Source organism: Stomoxys calcitrans, chromosome 2, assembly GCF_963082655.1.
Source record: "Stomoxys calcitrans chromosome 2, idStoCalc2.1, whole genome shotgun sequence".
Lineage (NCBI taxonomy): Eukaryota > Metazoa > Arthropoda > Insecta > Diptera > Muscidae > Stomoxys > Stomoxys calcitrans.
In genome coordinates, this window is record NC_081553.1 from 86,202,025 (window position 1) to 86,219,225 (window position 17,201).

The 17,201-nt window shown below is 36.5% G+C and overlaps 1 protein-coding gene across 4 annotated transcripts in view; it reads left to right on the forward strand.

Moving 5' to 3' along the window:
• LOC106082180 (peroxidase) overlaps positions 1-17,201 on the forward strand; it is a 135,254-nt gene that overhangs the window by 92,026 nt on the left and 26,027 nt on the right. The window contains exon 1 of one of the 4 annotated variants that reach the window (XM_059362554.1): positions 430-454. The exons of the other annotated variants lie outside the window; for them this stretch is intronic. The gene's annotated coding sequence lies outside the window, so the exon portion shown is untranslated. Of the gene's footprint in view, positions 1-429; positions 455-17,201 lie in introns of those variants that run through there. 4 annotated transcript variants of the gene reach the window in all.

Sequence of the window (17,201 nt, forward strand, 5' to 3'; positions counted from 1 at the left end):
CTATATTCAAATCTGGACCGATCTGAGCAAATCTGAATTAGGAGGATGAGAGGCCTTACACAACTCACTGTCCTAAATTTCAGAGAAATCGAATAAAAAATGCTCCTGATATGGGTCCAAGACCATAAATCGAGAGATCGGACTATATGGCAGCTATATCCAAATCTGGACCGATGTGGGCCAAATTGAAAAAAATGTCGAAGGGCGTAGCAAAACCCACTCTCCCAAATTGCAGCGAAATCGCATTTTTGCTGTTACTACTTTACTAACAAACTTCTATGAGTGTGGCAGCTATGTCCAAATCTGGACCGATCTGGGCCAAACTGAAGAAGGATCTCGAGTAGTTTAACACCACTAACTGTCTCAAATTTTAATAAAATCGGATACAAAATTTGTTCCTTTTTTTCTTTTCTTTAAAGGTACGTTCCAACTAAAATTTAAATCCTACCATATTGTAAGTAAAAACATGTTTTATTTATTTTTATTTACCGATAATTACTTCTTTTATTCAGATATTTAGATTTAGATTTTTATGATTGTGTTATAGTATAAATGTTTTTAATGTAATAGTGTTATACTTTTGGAATTATTCGGAAAAACATAAATTTGCTTCCTTTTCTTTTATAATTCTTAGAAATATTGATATGATTATTTACTTACTTTAATTGGCCATCGTCCGACACCAGCAGTTGGGTAAAATGCTCTTTCCATATCCTCAGCACGCTTTCTGTGTCAGTCACCAGATTTCCTTCTTTGTCTCTGCAGGAGGATGCGCCAACACCAAAGCCATCGGTTTGATGTTTAATTCTTTGGTATTGTGGAATTTCCGGACTTCTTTCTGACTCCTGTACATCTCAATTCGCTTACATCTTTCCATTTCCTTTTTCTTTCTGCAGAATAGACGTTTCTCCTCTCTACTTTTCTCCCGATTCCTCTCCTTCATCTGGCGCGTTGCTGCTGATTGCAGGGTTCCTCTGTATGCCGCATTATTGGCTGCAGTAGCATCTCGACACTCTTGGTCGTTTCTTGGGAGAGGCTTTTCAATGTCCAGCTTCCGAGCTGGACATTCAGATTTACTTTCCTCGCCATGTTCAAATGGGTACGAACCTTTGCTACAACAAGGTAATGATTCGAATCTTTATTCGCTCCATGGATCGATCGTACATCTAACACGCTGGATGAATGCCTCCCATCTATGACAGCCATGTGAATTTTTGAATATTTTTCTATTGGAATCTGGTGCTGCTAGCTACCATGTTTTTGCCGCGGCGAAATCTATTAGCCTCAACCCACTAACGGACGTTAACATTCCCTCTGTTAAACCAAAGATGCCTTCCTTCCCTAAATTTGCCCATGCACACTCCATTAAGGCACTGGGACAAACTTCCCACAAATCAATGAGTGCTGTTCGATTCAATTTAAAGCTAAATGCTAATAAAGGACATCCTTTTTATAGCCGAGTCCGAATGGCGTGCCGCAGAGCGACACCTCTTTTGAAGAGAAGTTTTTACATGGCAAATATCGCCAGCATTAGGAGGGGTTAACCACTTTTGAAAAATTTTTTGATGTTCCTGCCAGGATTTGAACCCAAGCGTTCAGCGTCATAGCCTAACATGCTAACCTCTACGCTTCGGTGACCTTTCCTATCTTCGCAATAAAATCTTCCAGTACAATTTTAATATCATGGGCGGAGCAACGGTCATAATCTCTCTCTAAGGGCTCGTATAATATATCCTTGGTCTGCTTGTCTTTGTCTTCCGTCGAGTCATGGTCACAAATAAGGCTAATGCTGAAGAATCCACAGCCAAATGCCTCGGGTTATGGCAGCTATGGTTTGATTTTGTTGTGAAACCATTCCCGGTCCATCGCACTTTCTGTAAGTCGGTAATATCTACCTTGTACTTCTCCAATACATCCGTCAGTGCGTATACTGCACCTTCTCTATAAAATTCCCGGTCCATCGTACTTTCTGTAAGGAGGTAATATCTGCCTTGTACTTCTCCAATACATCCGCCAGCGCGGATGTATTGGAGAAGGGGGCGTCCCTTTTTACAATTCTTTTGTTTCTCAAAGTGATTTCCGGGGCGGGTTATAGGCCCAGCGACCCAACCGCTAGGGTTTTGTGGGATCGCACATATCCCTCGATGTCGCGAGCCCCTTGCTCCAAGATCCAACTCTGAAGTTGTCCATTGGTTATTTGAAGGCGCCAATAACTCTCCTTGTCATCTCGAGTATCATTGGCATTGACCCCTCACTGAGACTCTCCTCTCGAAATCGGCCGCCACCGGATAACTATGAGCACCACACAGGCTGACTTGTATTGTGTCCATTTTTATCACGGGAAGCTTAGGTGAAAGCTGCCGGGCCCGTCCACAGGTTACGGATAGTGGAAAGCTCCGTTTTTATAAAGACTTGCTTCAAATGCTGCCACGGACGTCGGCGATTTTGATATGAGACACTCAGAAAATTTAGTCTGCTGATATCAGCAAACAGTGTCTGCTGATATTAAATTAAAAATGTTGAACTTTTGAATTAATCCATTCAAAAATTTTGAATTTCGAAAAAACAATTGAGGCATTTGTTATAAATATATTAGTAAAAAAATTCACAATTTTGGTCGTTAATTTTTTGTTCAAAAGAATATGTTAATAAGAGGTAATAGGATTTTTGTTAGCTGTTATTTGAATTCGATAAAAACCTGAAAATTTTTGAAAATTTTATAGATTTGTTTGATATGTCATAAGCTTGCAAAATTTAAAAATTAGATGGAATATAAAATTTTTTCAAATATGTATGACATTTTTGACCTTTTAACAACTTTTAAAATTTTGAAAACAGCAGTAAATATTTGCTGTTTCAGCAACAAATTACTGCTGTCCCATTTTCAGCAGACTTTCTGCTGTTTCAACAAAACATTTTTGCTGTTTTACTAACAAATTTCTAAGAGTATAGGGTATAGGGTTTAACTAAATATATTCTTGGTCGACATTTCAAGTTGATTGACTTTTCGAACGAGTATAGCTAGTCGGCTGAAATTATGAAAAACTCAACGAAATTTGTTATCCAAAATAGGAGAAATGTTTGATAAAACAACAGTTGTTGGCTGCTGAAAATGGAAAAGCAGACATGACTGCTGTTTCAACAACCAAAGAGCTGCTGTTTTAGCAAACATTTCCGTTTGACATTTCAACTATCCAAATCTGCTGTTTCAACTACAAAATCTGCTAAAATGTTGAAAACGTATTACTGTTGAAAAGGTAAACTATTTTTTCTACGATAGCAAGTAAATTGCTCTGCTTTGAGGGCGAGTATATATTTGTATGGAACTTCACATATAGTATTTTATTCTTCCATTTTATTTTAATTTATTTTATTTTATTCTCTACCTAACAACCCTTTCACCTCAGGCCTATGATGCCTTTGTGACCTTCACTTCACAGCACTATTAGGAAACTTTTCTTAGCTTTTACCAACTGGGCTATTTAAATATATTATATTGAACTTGGAATGAAATGTTGCCTCAAACAACACAAAAATTGTATTCTCTTATGAAATACACATTAGAGAAATATTTGTTTTAATTGTTTAAAACATATAATTTGTAACGCGATAATAAAATACACCAGAAGGCACACGCACCATACGCTACAGCAAAATAATTAACAATCTTTATCCACACACAATTTGAATTAATTATTTCACAATATTTTTGTTCGTGGTGAGATTTCCATTAAAATAACTACAAGATTTTTTGAGACGTGTTTGAAATTCATAAATGCCCCTATGAGATGGCAAACATTAAATATTGGACCATTCATGGACATAGACAAACTGTCACATGTTGTCTTACAAAAATCAAAGCAAACAAAAACTTTGCTCCATATATTGCTTTTGTGTAAGCATTTATTGTTGACGCTTTTTGTTTCTTGGTCTATTGCAATTATTAACCAAATATGGTATTAATGATCATAAGCCAAATTCATTGAAGGAGTCATTTGGCATAAAATGCACCTGTCATGTGCTTTCGGATTTGGGAATGACGTTAAGCTGCACCTTAGAAAATTTGTTAAAAAAATTTTATTTACTTTACTTAAGTGTGAAATTGCATAAAATATCACAAAACTAAAATAAAATACCAAAAAAAAGAATATAAGAAAAACAAAAGACTTAAGACACATACATGGACTAGCAATATTAGCGGTAATGTTTTTTAAATATGTATTTAGGCAATTGCCAACTGCACTTATTGCTCTAAAATGTCATAAGAAATTACAAAAAACGCATTAAGCTACATATACACACTCCTAGTACCATAATATGAATCATTGGTAAAGTGTTTCAGTTAATTTGGTTTTTCTATCCTATTTTCTACCTTTTTTCAAGTTGTTGCATGCACTTTCAATTAACTAAATATAGTCTTATTGATTATAGGCGGTATTCATATAATCGCCTAGGCTTCGTAATTGATTGGTAATTCAAGCTTTCCTTTGCTGTTTACCCAATATTATGTTGGTTATTTAAAACGAAAGACTTAAGACACAAACGTTGTTTTACTTTCCTATGGTTACCTACCTATCGGGAAATCTAAGGCAATTTCATGTTATTTAAAAATCCTTAATGTAGTAGGCCTTATATAAAACCATAGCAATAATATTAAGTTATACATACCACCATCTTTCAATGATAACATAAAAGCCACAATAACGAATGTTTATTGTGGCACGCCTTAATTTTTTACACCATGTTGCATTGTTTGTAAGTGTAGTATTACTTTCCATTTATGGTTCTTAACATAAATGAGACGCATGCACATACCATATATGTGCTTTGATTTGTTAAACTTCATTGCATGCTAGATTAGCCATCACAAGTGATATCAATTAGCACAAATCATTTGACTAACAAGATGGACGGTGTGCAGATACACAAAAATCAATCACAATGCCTCCAATATCAATCAATTGTCGACAATATTGAGGAATTTGTGTTAAAACCAGTAAGGAAAAGCAAAAGTCGGGCAGAGCCGACTATATAATACCCTACACCACCGAATCTGCTCACTACTTAAAATGCATGGAACCCATGTTGAAATATAGTCAGATTTCAATTTTGCATACCTTTTGATACTACAAATAAAACCTTGTAAGATTTGTTTACGATAGGACCTAAATTGTGGCTACTAGAGCCTTAAAGGCCATATCATATGAAAAATATATGTGGGAGCCACATATAGCTATATCTAGACGGACTTTGATAAAATTCAGGGGTTCGCCCCGCCTTCCGATATCAAAAAATTTAGTACACTATTTTCACCACGGGATCATTGCCATATGTGAAAATTTCACGAAAATCGGTTAAGCCGTTTTTGAGTCTATACGGAACAGACAAACCAAAAAACACATACATTGATTTTTATATCTTATATATAAAATTGAATTTGTGTTTGTTCCGTATAGACTCAAAAACGGCTTAACCGATTTTTGTGAAATTTTCACATATGGCAATGATCCCGTGGTGAAAATAGTGTACTAAATTACCTTGACATTTTCACAGATTATGTTGGTTGATCTGGAAGAAAACATAGGCTACATAATTTTTTGATATCGGGAGGGGGCGGACCCTCCCCCTTATCCCTAAAGTACTACCCAAAAATAAAAGTGAACCCATCGGGACAGTATGGGATTCAAATGAAAGTTATTTAAGAGTAGAGTACAAATTTCATAATAAAAGTTGGGTCCAAGTACCTGGGGGGCCGCCCCTGCCACAAAACCCCTTAAAAGAGGTTTATTTGATGATCGGGACAATATGGGTATCAAATGAAAGGTATTAGAGAGTAGAATTCGAGTATGGTATACAAATTTGGGTTTAAGTACTTATTGGGCCGTCCCAATCCCAAAATTCGCCTAAACAGACATATTGGACGTTCATGTCGATATGGGGCTCAAATGAAAGGTATTCGGGAGTAGATTACGGATCTGGAATACAAAATCTGGTCGAAGTATAAGGGGTCACCCTACCACCCCAAAAATGCCTCAAATGGACATGGTTTGTTTGCTCCATAAAATCAAAAACGGCTGTACCGATTTTCTGAAAATATTCACATATTGTGTAAATTTGTCTGGAAGGAAACATAGGCTATATAATGTTTAGATATTGGATGGGGGCGGTCCCGAACACTATCAAAAAACCAAAAGTGGACCCATAGGCACAACATGGGTATCAAATGAAAGGTAGTAGAGAGTAGAAAACGAATATAGTATTAAAATTTGAGTCCAAGTACCCAGCGGGTGTCCCAACCCAAAAACCTCTCTAAATCGATATATTCGAAGTTCATGTCAATATGGGACTCAAATGGAAAGTATTAGGCAGTTGATTACATATATGACATAAAACATTAGGTCCAAGTAATGGGAGGTCGCCCCATCCCCAAATACGCCCAAATGGGCATATTAGCCAACGAGTAGATTACGAATATGGCATTAAATTTTGCGTTCAAGTCTAGGTGGCGCTTTTCCTCCTAAAGATACGTCAAATGGGTTCATTGACCCATTACGACAATATGGGGCTCAAATGAAAGGTATTTGAGAGTAGACAACGAATTTGATATACAATTTTGGAGCCAAGTGTTTTGGGGTACACCCTAAAGCACCCCCTAAACTAAACTTCATTTTCGTTGGGAATAAAGAACGAATTTGATATCTATTTTCAGTGCAAAGTGCCGGTGGCCGCCCCAGCCCCAAAACACCCTCCAAACGGTTCATATTTACAGGCCATGGCAATATAGGGCTCAAATTAAAGGGATTTAGAAATGCAGCACCTCTTTGGGGAAAATTTTTTAAATGACTAGATTAGTATATTGGAAAAATCCTCGTTTTCTCAAAATGCAAAGCCGAGTTCCCCCATTTGGACTTATGTTTTTATACCCACCACCATCGGATAGGGGGTATATTCATTTAGTCATTCCGTTTGCAACACATCGAAATGTCGATTTCCGACCCTACGAAGTGTGTATATTTTTGATCGTCGTAAAATTATAAGACGATTTAATGGTGTCTGTCTGACCGCCCGTCTGACCGTCCGTGTGTCCGTCAGTTGTAATCACGCTACAGTATTTAAAAAGAATTGAGATATTAGGTTGAAACTCTGTACAGACTCGTATTTCTTCCATATGCAGGTTAAATTCTTGAATGGGCCAAATCGCACTATATATAAAATGATGAGTTGTTCTCAGCTTCCCGACATCTGACTCAAGTATCGTTCAAATTGGACTATATTTAGATAGCTGGCATATAGACCGATCTGCCGATTAAGGGCCTAAAGCCCATAAAAGCCGCAATTATTATCCGATTTCGCTAAAATTTTAAAAAGCGAGTTGTTCTAAGCTTCCCTGGGTCAGAACCAAATACGGTTCAAATCGGACTATATTTAGTAGAAGTCGCAATTATTACCCTATTTCGCTGAAGTTTGAAATAGCGAGTTGTTCTAAGCCTCCCGACATCAGACCCAAATATGGTTTGAATCGGACTATATTTCGATAACTGCCATATAGACAGATCTTTCGGGTATTAAGCCCATAGAAGCCGCAATTATTACCCGATTTCCATATAAACCGATCTGCCGATTTAGGGTCTTAAGCCCTTAAAAGTGGCAATTATTACCCGATTTCGCTGGAATTTGACACAGTGACTTGGATTAAGCCTCCCGTTATCCGACCTAAATATGGTTCAGATCGGATTATATTTAGATATAGCTGCCATATAGACCGATCTGCCGATTAAAGGTCTTAAGCCCATTTAAGTCGCAATTATTAACCGATTTCGCTGACATTTGAAAAAGTTAGTTGTATAAAGTCTCCCGACACCTGACTCAAATATGGTTCAGGTCGGACTATACTTAAATAGAGCTGCCTTATAGACCGATCTGCCGGTGGACGTGAGTTATTTTTCAATCACGCTCACGTACACTCGCGAAAAAAATTTTACTAATGCACGACTTTTTTATGTGGACTAGCGCTCACAAGTCAAAAATTTTACTCAGGTATGTTTACGCACGACTCACGAGATATTCACCACTCACGAAACACTCACTGGTCTTAGTGAAATCAAAGAAAAAAAATTGATTAATTGATTTTTTAAGGAACTTTATGAACTCGTTTTAGTCAATGTAGATTGCACATAACTTGAGTGGACTTGAATTTACCATAAGCCCATTCTGATGTTGTCATATTGGTTTTTTTTTATACATTGTTGCTTGGAAATTATATGTTACAAAGTTGCATTAATTAACTCTATGCTATGGCGTAGTGGAAGTAGCATGAAAATCATACATCTACCCATAATGTAAGAATTTCAGTTTAAGATGCCATTCATAGAATAGCTATGGTCAGTGAAGTATATTACAGCCAATCGTTTCTTAAAGACGTTGAAATAAAACTAATGATTAAAAATTGTCAACATTTCTGATGAAATTTTCAATGACCAAACATTTTCGTTTAATTTTATCTTTACCAGGCTCTTGTTAAATATTAACGATTGGGGATTTAATGTGACCATTGTCGTCAGTTTTCTCATTAAATTGGAGCTTGAGAAAAAATTTGCTAAGATTAACAATTCATTATGGGACAAACGAGTCTTTGGTGCAGGGGCTCGATTGTCCGTCTGTCCATCAGTTTGGCATCGCTTGTTATAGAAATATGTCTGGTCTTGAAGGTAGTGGCTCTTTGTTCAGATGCTGCTACAACGCATGTAATTACTTATTTTTTTTTTTGTAAATTTGTGTTTTGCCTCACCTGAGTTTTTTTGGTTCGTTGTGTGTGTGTGTTTTTTTTAGATAGAAAGAAACACAATTTTTAATTAATGGCATAACGCAGTTGTAAGAGCAAAAAAAACCAAACCTGATTTACTTTCAAAGTAAAATGACCCACATTTGGTGGACGGAAAAGAAAAACAATTCAGGTTGGGCGTTATAATTTCAGTGTCTGCTTAATTGACATAAATCAAAGTTGTTGTGAACAAACCACTTGATAATCACATTCAATAAATTAATAACGAACAAGAAAATGCACATTAAAGAAAAATATGTTGAGTACAGGGGAAACAATTACCCCAGAATTAATTGAGGTTAAGACTAATATTATCGAAGTATATGTATACACCATGTTAAATAGTAACTACAGAATCGGAAATGGTTTGCAACTTTGTTGGCTGGGATGTTCTACGTATTTTTATACACTTCTTAGAGGGCTTAGTCCAGATGCTCTAATTCTAAGGGGTCCTAAACCTTGAGTAAATGCAAACTTCTCCATTATTCGTTTTTTTTTTTATTTAGACTTTCATTTAACTAAAAATGCTTGATGATTGCCTGTACAATGACAATTAAAAAGCGTTTCAATGCAAATGAAAGAAAATCACGAATCTGCAATAAAAACTTGTCTTACGAAATCCCCCTACTCACATCTTTGGCAAATTTGAAACCATTTGCAAAATCTGAGCATTTTTCACAAATTACAGCATTTTGCAATTCCATTACATTGTAGCTTGGTCTCTATGTATCAAAAACACAAAATTAATGCCCACAAAATGAAAACAACATCTGAAAGTTGCCATGAATATTTTCTATGTGTTCGGTCGGTCATTTAAACTGGTTCGTCTCGTATATGTGGAATATTTGTATTTTTTTTTTTGATATAAAAAATATTTGACCACAACATTCGTGGTGACGTCTGTTTCTGTGGTCTGTTAAATGTCCTTCGCAGCATAGTTGCATATCTATGAGCTGCTGCGTCGTTGTTGTGCGTGATCACTATACACTCACTTTGTGTTCCATAAAATGGAATTAGATTTTCATGGGTCTTATGAAATTGTCATTGGCCATTTGAGGGTAATAAACCGTTTAAAGACATGAAAATCAGTTATTTTTTTTTAGAAATTTTATGTTTAAAATACTACACATAATTCAATGTATATTAGGGTAGGTCGATATTCTTTAATTTGAAATGAAAAAAAAATTGTTTTAAAATTATAAAATAAAAAATAAAACTAATTATAGACCGATTCGGACCATAAATGAATGCTGAACATTGTAGAAGTCATTGTGAAATATTTCAGTTCATTCGGATAAGAATTAACCCTTGTAGGGGCTGAAGAAGCAAAATCGGGAGATAGTTTTATATGGAGGCTGTATCAAGCCATTGATCGATTCAGACCATATTAGACACGTATGTTTAAGGTCATGAAAGAAGCTGTTGTACAAAATTTCAGCCAAATCGGATGAGAATTGTCCCATCTAGAGGCTCAAGAAGTCAAGATCCCAGATCAGTTTATATGGCAGTTATATCAGGTTCCATACCGATTTACGCCATACTTAGCATAGTTGTTGGAAGTCATAACGAGACACCTCATGCAAATTTTCAGCCAAATCGGATGATAATTGCGCGCTCTATTGGTTCAAGAAGTCAAGATCCAAGATCGGTTTATATGATAGCTATAGCGGATTATGAACCGATTTGAGTCTTACTTAGCATAGTTGTTGGAAGTGATACCAAATTACCACGTGCAAAATTTCAGTCAAATCGAAAGAGAATTGCTCCTTCTAGAGGCTAAAGAAGTCAAGACCCAAGATCGGTTTATATGGCAGCTATATCAAAACATGGAACGATTTGGCTTATTTACAATAGCAACCGACCTACACTAATAAAAAGTATTTGTGCAAAATATCAAGCGTCTAGCTTTACCCCTTTGAAAGTTAGTGTGCTTTCGACAGACAGACTGACATGACTAGATCGACTTCAAATGACATGACGATCAAGAATATATATACTTATGGGGTCTCAGACGCATATTTCGGGTGTTACAAACAGAATGGCGAAATTAGTACACCCCTATCCTATGGTGGAGGGTATAAAAATAATTTTAATTTTTTTTTTTTCATTTTTCTCCATATATATAATTCATGCTCGGAATTTTTTGTGAAAAATTTCTCCGGAGTTGTCTAAAAATTCTGTGGGCTGACCTTGTATTTTGTGATTTGCGACGACATTTTATGCCATTTTTAACTTATATACACATTCAGATTGCTTACGAAATTCACTGCATCATGTTCTGCCATCCGATTCTTCAGTCAAAAGTTATGCAGGTTAAAAATTATTGAAAATATAGTTCGTCTGCGGCGCCTTTTTCTTTAAAAACTAACTGCTTTGAATGTTTAATATTGGATCAAGTAAAGTTGCCTTTTGCTACCACTTCTTTCTACGCAAACTCTTATTCTACATTTACACCCCAAATATTCATTGTAAACCACAACAAAATCTTTGGGGTGATTATGCACACTTTGGAGTCTATTTGCATGTTGGTGTTTGAGGTGAAATTGCATCATGAATATGCACCCCGAACTGCAATTTGAGCCCAATTTAATATAGAGCGCAAATTTTTGGGCGAATTTGCTTACTTTGGTGTCTTTTTTCGTAATGAAAGAGCACCCAAAATTTGGAACCTTTTTCATTTTCAATTTGGGGGGGAATTTTTTTGGGGTCCCCGAACGAGCGCAAATTTTTGGGCGAATTTGCTTACTTTGGGGTCTTTTTTCGTAATGAAAAAGCACCCAAATTTGGAACCTTTTTCATTTTCAATTTGGGGCGCAATTGTTTGGGGTCCCCGAACCACTGTCAAAACACACTATTAAACAAGTAAAAGCGTGCTAAGTACGGCCGGGCCGAATTTTATATACCCTCCACCAATGATCGCATTTGTCGAGATCTTTCCCTGTATCTCTTTTTTGACAAACAAAGGAAAAAATACACAGTAAAAATCTTTGTGTTAATTTTCAGTCAAATCGAATAAGAATTGCGCATTTTAGGGGCTCAAGAAGTAAAATAGGGAGATCGGTTTATAGGGGAGACGTATCAGCCTTCATATTCAGACCATATTTGACACGTATATTGGAGGTCATGGATGAAGCCGTTGCACAAAATTTCAGCGAAATCAAATTAGAATTATACCATCTAGTGACTCAAGTAGTCAAGATTCAAGATTGGTTTATAGGCAAGCTATATCAATTAATGAACCGATTTGAACCATACTTAGCAAATCGGATAATAATTGCGCCCTCTAGAGGCTTAAGAAGTCAATACCCCTGATCGGTTTATATGACAACTATATCAGGTTATGGACCGATTTGAACCATAATTGCCAAAGTGTTTGAAAGTCATAACAAAACACCTCATGCAAAATTTCATCCAAATCGGATAACATTTGCGCCCTCTAGTGGCTCAAGAAATCAAGATCCAAGATCGGCTTATATGACAGCTATATCTAAATATGGACCGATATGGTCCATTTACAATCCCAACCGACTAATTAGAAGTATTTCAAGCGGCTAGCTTTACTCCTTCGAAAGTTAGCGTGCTTTCGACAGACAGACGGACGGACATGGCTAGTTGGACTTATCATGACGATCGAGAATATAAATATATACTTTATGGGGTCTTAGGCGAATATTTCGAGGAGTTACAAACAGAATCACGAAATTAGTATACCCCCATGCTACGATAGAGGGTATTGAAATGGTGGCGAAGATATGCCAACACATTTCGCAGAAGTGGTTCTGAGCAAAATAGAAGCGACATGTTGCCGCATCATCCTAGATTATGCTTAAAATAATTGTATTTTAATTCCTCACGAACTGGACACCAACAACTCTGAATAATTTCTTTTGATTTTGTTGAGTGTTATTGTTTGACTTATATTATGTTCTGGCGACGTATAGAGTCCGTTGGATTTCGTAACAAATCAATAGACATTGTCGTTGCGAATGAACTTAGTACTAGGCTTTATGCAGAATGGATGGGGCAAGTGATAGCGGGTGAAAGGCATGTGAGGAAGATGGTGAGACGTTGCACAGTGGGAGAAAATCGAAAATAAAATAAGAGATATCTCTTTGAAATTGTCTTAGAGCTGAGGTATTAGCGAGATCGATCGTGTTCAAAATTTAAAGGCCCTAGGTTGTCCGGGCGCTTTTTGGCAGTCCTTTAACTTGAACAGTGGTCCTATTTGCGGTCCGATTTCCAAAAAAAAGGTTTTTTAATTGATTAGTTTTTATTGAAAAAACTTGCTTAAGTACCAACATTTTTTCTTTGTCTTTTATTAAAAGAAAATATTGTAGATGCGTTTCAATTTGAACAAGATATGTCAACTTAAGCGGATGCTATATGTGCTTCAAAATAGGCATTTTTTTATTATAAAAAACAAGAAAAGGCAAAAGTCGGCCGGAGCCGACTATATAAAACCCTACACCACCAAGTCACCATACTCTCAATACATGAATCCTGTGTTGAAATCTAGTCAGACTTTAATTTTGCATACATATTGAACAACTGAATAGAACCTTGAAAGATTCGTTTTTCAATATGACTTAAATGGTCGCTACTACAGACTTTAAGGGCCATAACGGAAATATATTTAAATCTGGACCGACTTAATAAAATTTACCACATGTGCAAGGACGTTTAATAAAACATCTCACGCTAAATTTTATAAAGATCGATCCCAAAGTGTGGCGACTACAACCTTAAAAGGCGATATCAGATGAAAGATATATACAGAAGCTATATCTAAATCTGATCCGATTTTCATAAAATTTTGCAAACGTATTAAGGCATCCTGCAAAATTGTGTAAAGATCGGACAAAAACTGTGACTTTAACAGTCTCAAAAGGCCATAACAGCTGAAAGATATACATGGGAGCTACATCTAAATCTGAACCGATTTCACATGAAAGAAGTATTCCTACTGTCCTTTAATGGAATGTTCATGCGCAAATTTACATGTGTATGATTTATGCAAAGCTAACAAAATTGAGAACATATACAATTTTTATTTTTTTTTTTTTTTGTTATGTTTATAAATATGCATGATTTATTATTATTATCATACTTTATAAGAATGGCTGCACTAATGTGTGAGATTTGAATATTTAATGTCACGATAAATTTGCATGCACAAAAAAAAAACACAAATGCTGCTAGTCTTAAGAAATCCATTCACAACTGAAAACTAAAGACAAAATTAATTACAAAAGAATTAAAAGTAAAATTGAAATCATGTAACTGCACCACCAAATGACCCTGTAAATGAATTCCAATTTGAATGGGCCATACATACGTTTGTGACACGGGTCCACAAAATATTTAAAACAAAGAAAAGCCACGTTATACTCCCACAAAGACAATAACTATGGCTAAGCAAGACATTTGAAAGGGTGTTGAAACTCAAAAGTGGCACGATCGGTCATAAGGAGCCTGTGGCAAGAGCAGCCAAGAATTAAAGACCCACACAATGCAAATGCATCGGAAGTTTTTTTTTTTCATATTTATTATTCGATGCCATTGTCTGGGCCCAAACGATCTTAACAATGGGGACTATCCAAAGCAAATAGAAAAAATTGAAAATTTCAAAACAAATGGCAATTTGTATGGACTTTTGTGTTAAGGTTTTTTTGCTCTTGGTCTAAGCAATGAGATAAAAATAGCATAACTTTTTCGTATTTTTATTGGTCCACCAGTTGGCGGACATTTGTGGTGGTCCACAAGACATTTCATTCTAATTTATAAAATTTCCCATAAAATAATCGTTATTTTATTAAGCAAACAAATGAAAAAAATGATCACAACTCAAACAATGATAAAATTCTTAAATTCGAAATCATGCTCACTATGCACACCTAACCTTGACCACCAACGGATCAATGGAGATTCGTTATCTAATCCATTTAAAATCCGTGGTTAAGTTTAGCCAAAGAATGAAACATTTATACTCCTAAAGCCAAACACCGGCTTAGCCATCAACACCGCATGACCAACGATAATCGGAACCATGATAAACATTCATTATTCTCGTCATGACTTGGGAATTAGTTTAAACATTTTATTAAATTGCAAACAAAAACAAATACAGAAATAATTGTTTAATTAATAACAGTAATTGAATACCGTAAATTAATGGATTATTTACTCATGTTAGCTGGTTCCGAGTTTTAATTTGTTAGCCGAGTGTGTTAATGTAATTAGTTGAATCGACAGGGGAATTGATTGATTGTTGAGAAAAATATTTCCATCAAACATGCAAACAATTTTTCCAATTAGCAATGGCCAACAAAGGAGAACCAACCATTTATGGAATGTGCTGGCCCAAAAGTGTGCCATCAGATGTTGGAGTAGTTGCGTTGGTGTTGGCTTTGAAAGGCAGCACTCTAGATTTCTATTGTTTACGATAAAGCAAAATACCACAAAGCACAGTGGGGAGGAATATTCGACTGCTGCCTTAGATGGGCAAAAACAGAATGTAAAATGCCATGGCCTTGAATGAAGTAAATATTGCAAGAGCTTCCTCCTTCTTCTCTTCAAAATATATCATATCAAGCATTGAGATGTTTCCTTCATACTAATCTTTCTATTAAAATATCGGAGTTTGCGTATAACCTTTTCTAGGATATTGAAAAGGTAATACTAAAGTTTGCCTACTTGTCTGAAACCTCGTTATATACTCATTAGCGTATCTAGACATTTTCCCTGGGAGGGTCGTGAAATTTCGAATAAAATGCAAAATGCATTTCTCTTTCCATTAAAATTTGTTACAGATCCAAAAATTCCTGTTTCTTTTGTGCCTTTAGTTGGTGGGCTTAATTCCTTGAGCAGCAGTTACATCTTTACAACTTCTTGATGTTGATTTCACGAAAGCTCGAGAACACGTAAAGTTATGTGGTTGCTAACGTATTCAGAGTATTTTTCAAGTAAAAATTCCAAATTTTTTTTATTTATTGTTGATTTTTGTATCTTGTGCCCAAATTTGGAATCATTTGTCTCAGGTTAGGTTGGGTCGAAAAGAGGTTGCGCATATAAATCCGCCCCATGCCACTATGGACATACACTTAAGCCAGTAACCAACCGCCTTGTTGTGCACTCTAAATACTAAAAGGTAATCCCGAAAAAGAAGATTTAAGTCAGGAATTCCGTGCTGCTTACAAAATCCCTAATTGTTTTTCATACCACGTCCCTTAGTTGGTCTATATCTGGTATTGTGTATTTCTGCGAAAGCCGGATAATGATATAGGAAATGATCCAACGTCTCATCATCTTCTTCACATGCCCTACAAATGTTATCACTTGCCGAACCGATGTGTCCTGTTATAATACCGAAAGCTTTACTGACCTCCTGCTTGTTCTTTTCCGAACATTTCGCTGTTCCACAATGTAACAAGCGTTTGTAGCCCAAATGTTTGTAGCTCACGCTCATAACTCGGACTGCGTCGACCGGAAAGGCTTCGGGTTATCCCAGTTTGTTAACGACAGTCCTCTGGCCTTCACTGCCAAATCGTCTGCTGTTTCATTCTCCTTTACTTCACCATGGCTATTCTCGTGCTATTCTCAGAGATGGCGTTAATCTCTTTCTTACACTGCAAGACTGTTAGTGATCTTAACGTCCTGGTCCATTCTCCCATCGCCTTAAGTCACATAGCACTTTTTCTTCATAGCAGTAAACCAAACTACTGAGGCGTAGGTATGTATTGGTCTAATCACGCCCCTGTAGAGCATTTGGACTATCCTCCGATTCAGGCCCCATTTCGAGCCTAGGGCCCATCTACATAGTGAGCGTATTCAATACGCTCCTGAATGTGACACTTCCAATGCAGTTTTCTGTCCAAGATCACTTAAGAACTTGTCAGATATCGAAATCGTTTCGTTGAGGAAATGATGTGCGTTAAATTCGCCCACCTTCGTCTTCCTCTTGAACAGGCATATTTCAGTCTTCTCTAGCCCACTCATATGCCGTATGCATGACCCTTTCGGTGCCTTTTGCAGGTTTGGATCCTTATCTCTTAGAAGTATTATAACATAGTCTGCGTAGCGAACGGGTTCAAGTCCCTCCTCAGTCAGCATCCGTAATAGGTCATTTATGGTGGTTACCCATAGTGTGGTGATAAAATGCTCCCCTGTGACGTGCCTTGTGCCACTTTCTCCCTTATATTTATGCCATGGGACACACAATTTATCCAACTATTCCTTAGCATATGGTTTATCCAGTCTCTAAGGACCGGGTCCACCCCGTACTGGTCTAAGGATTGGATCAGAGTGTCGGTCCGCCCATTGTTAAAAGGCCCTCGATATCAATGCATACCGCAAGTGTGTATGTTTTGGCATCGAAAGATTC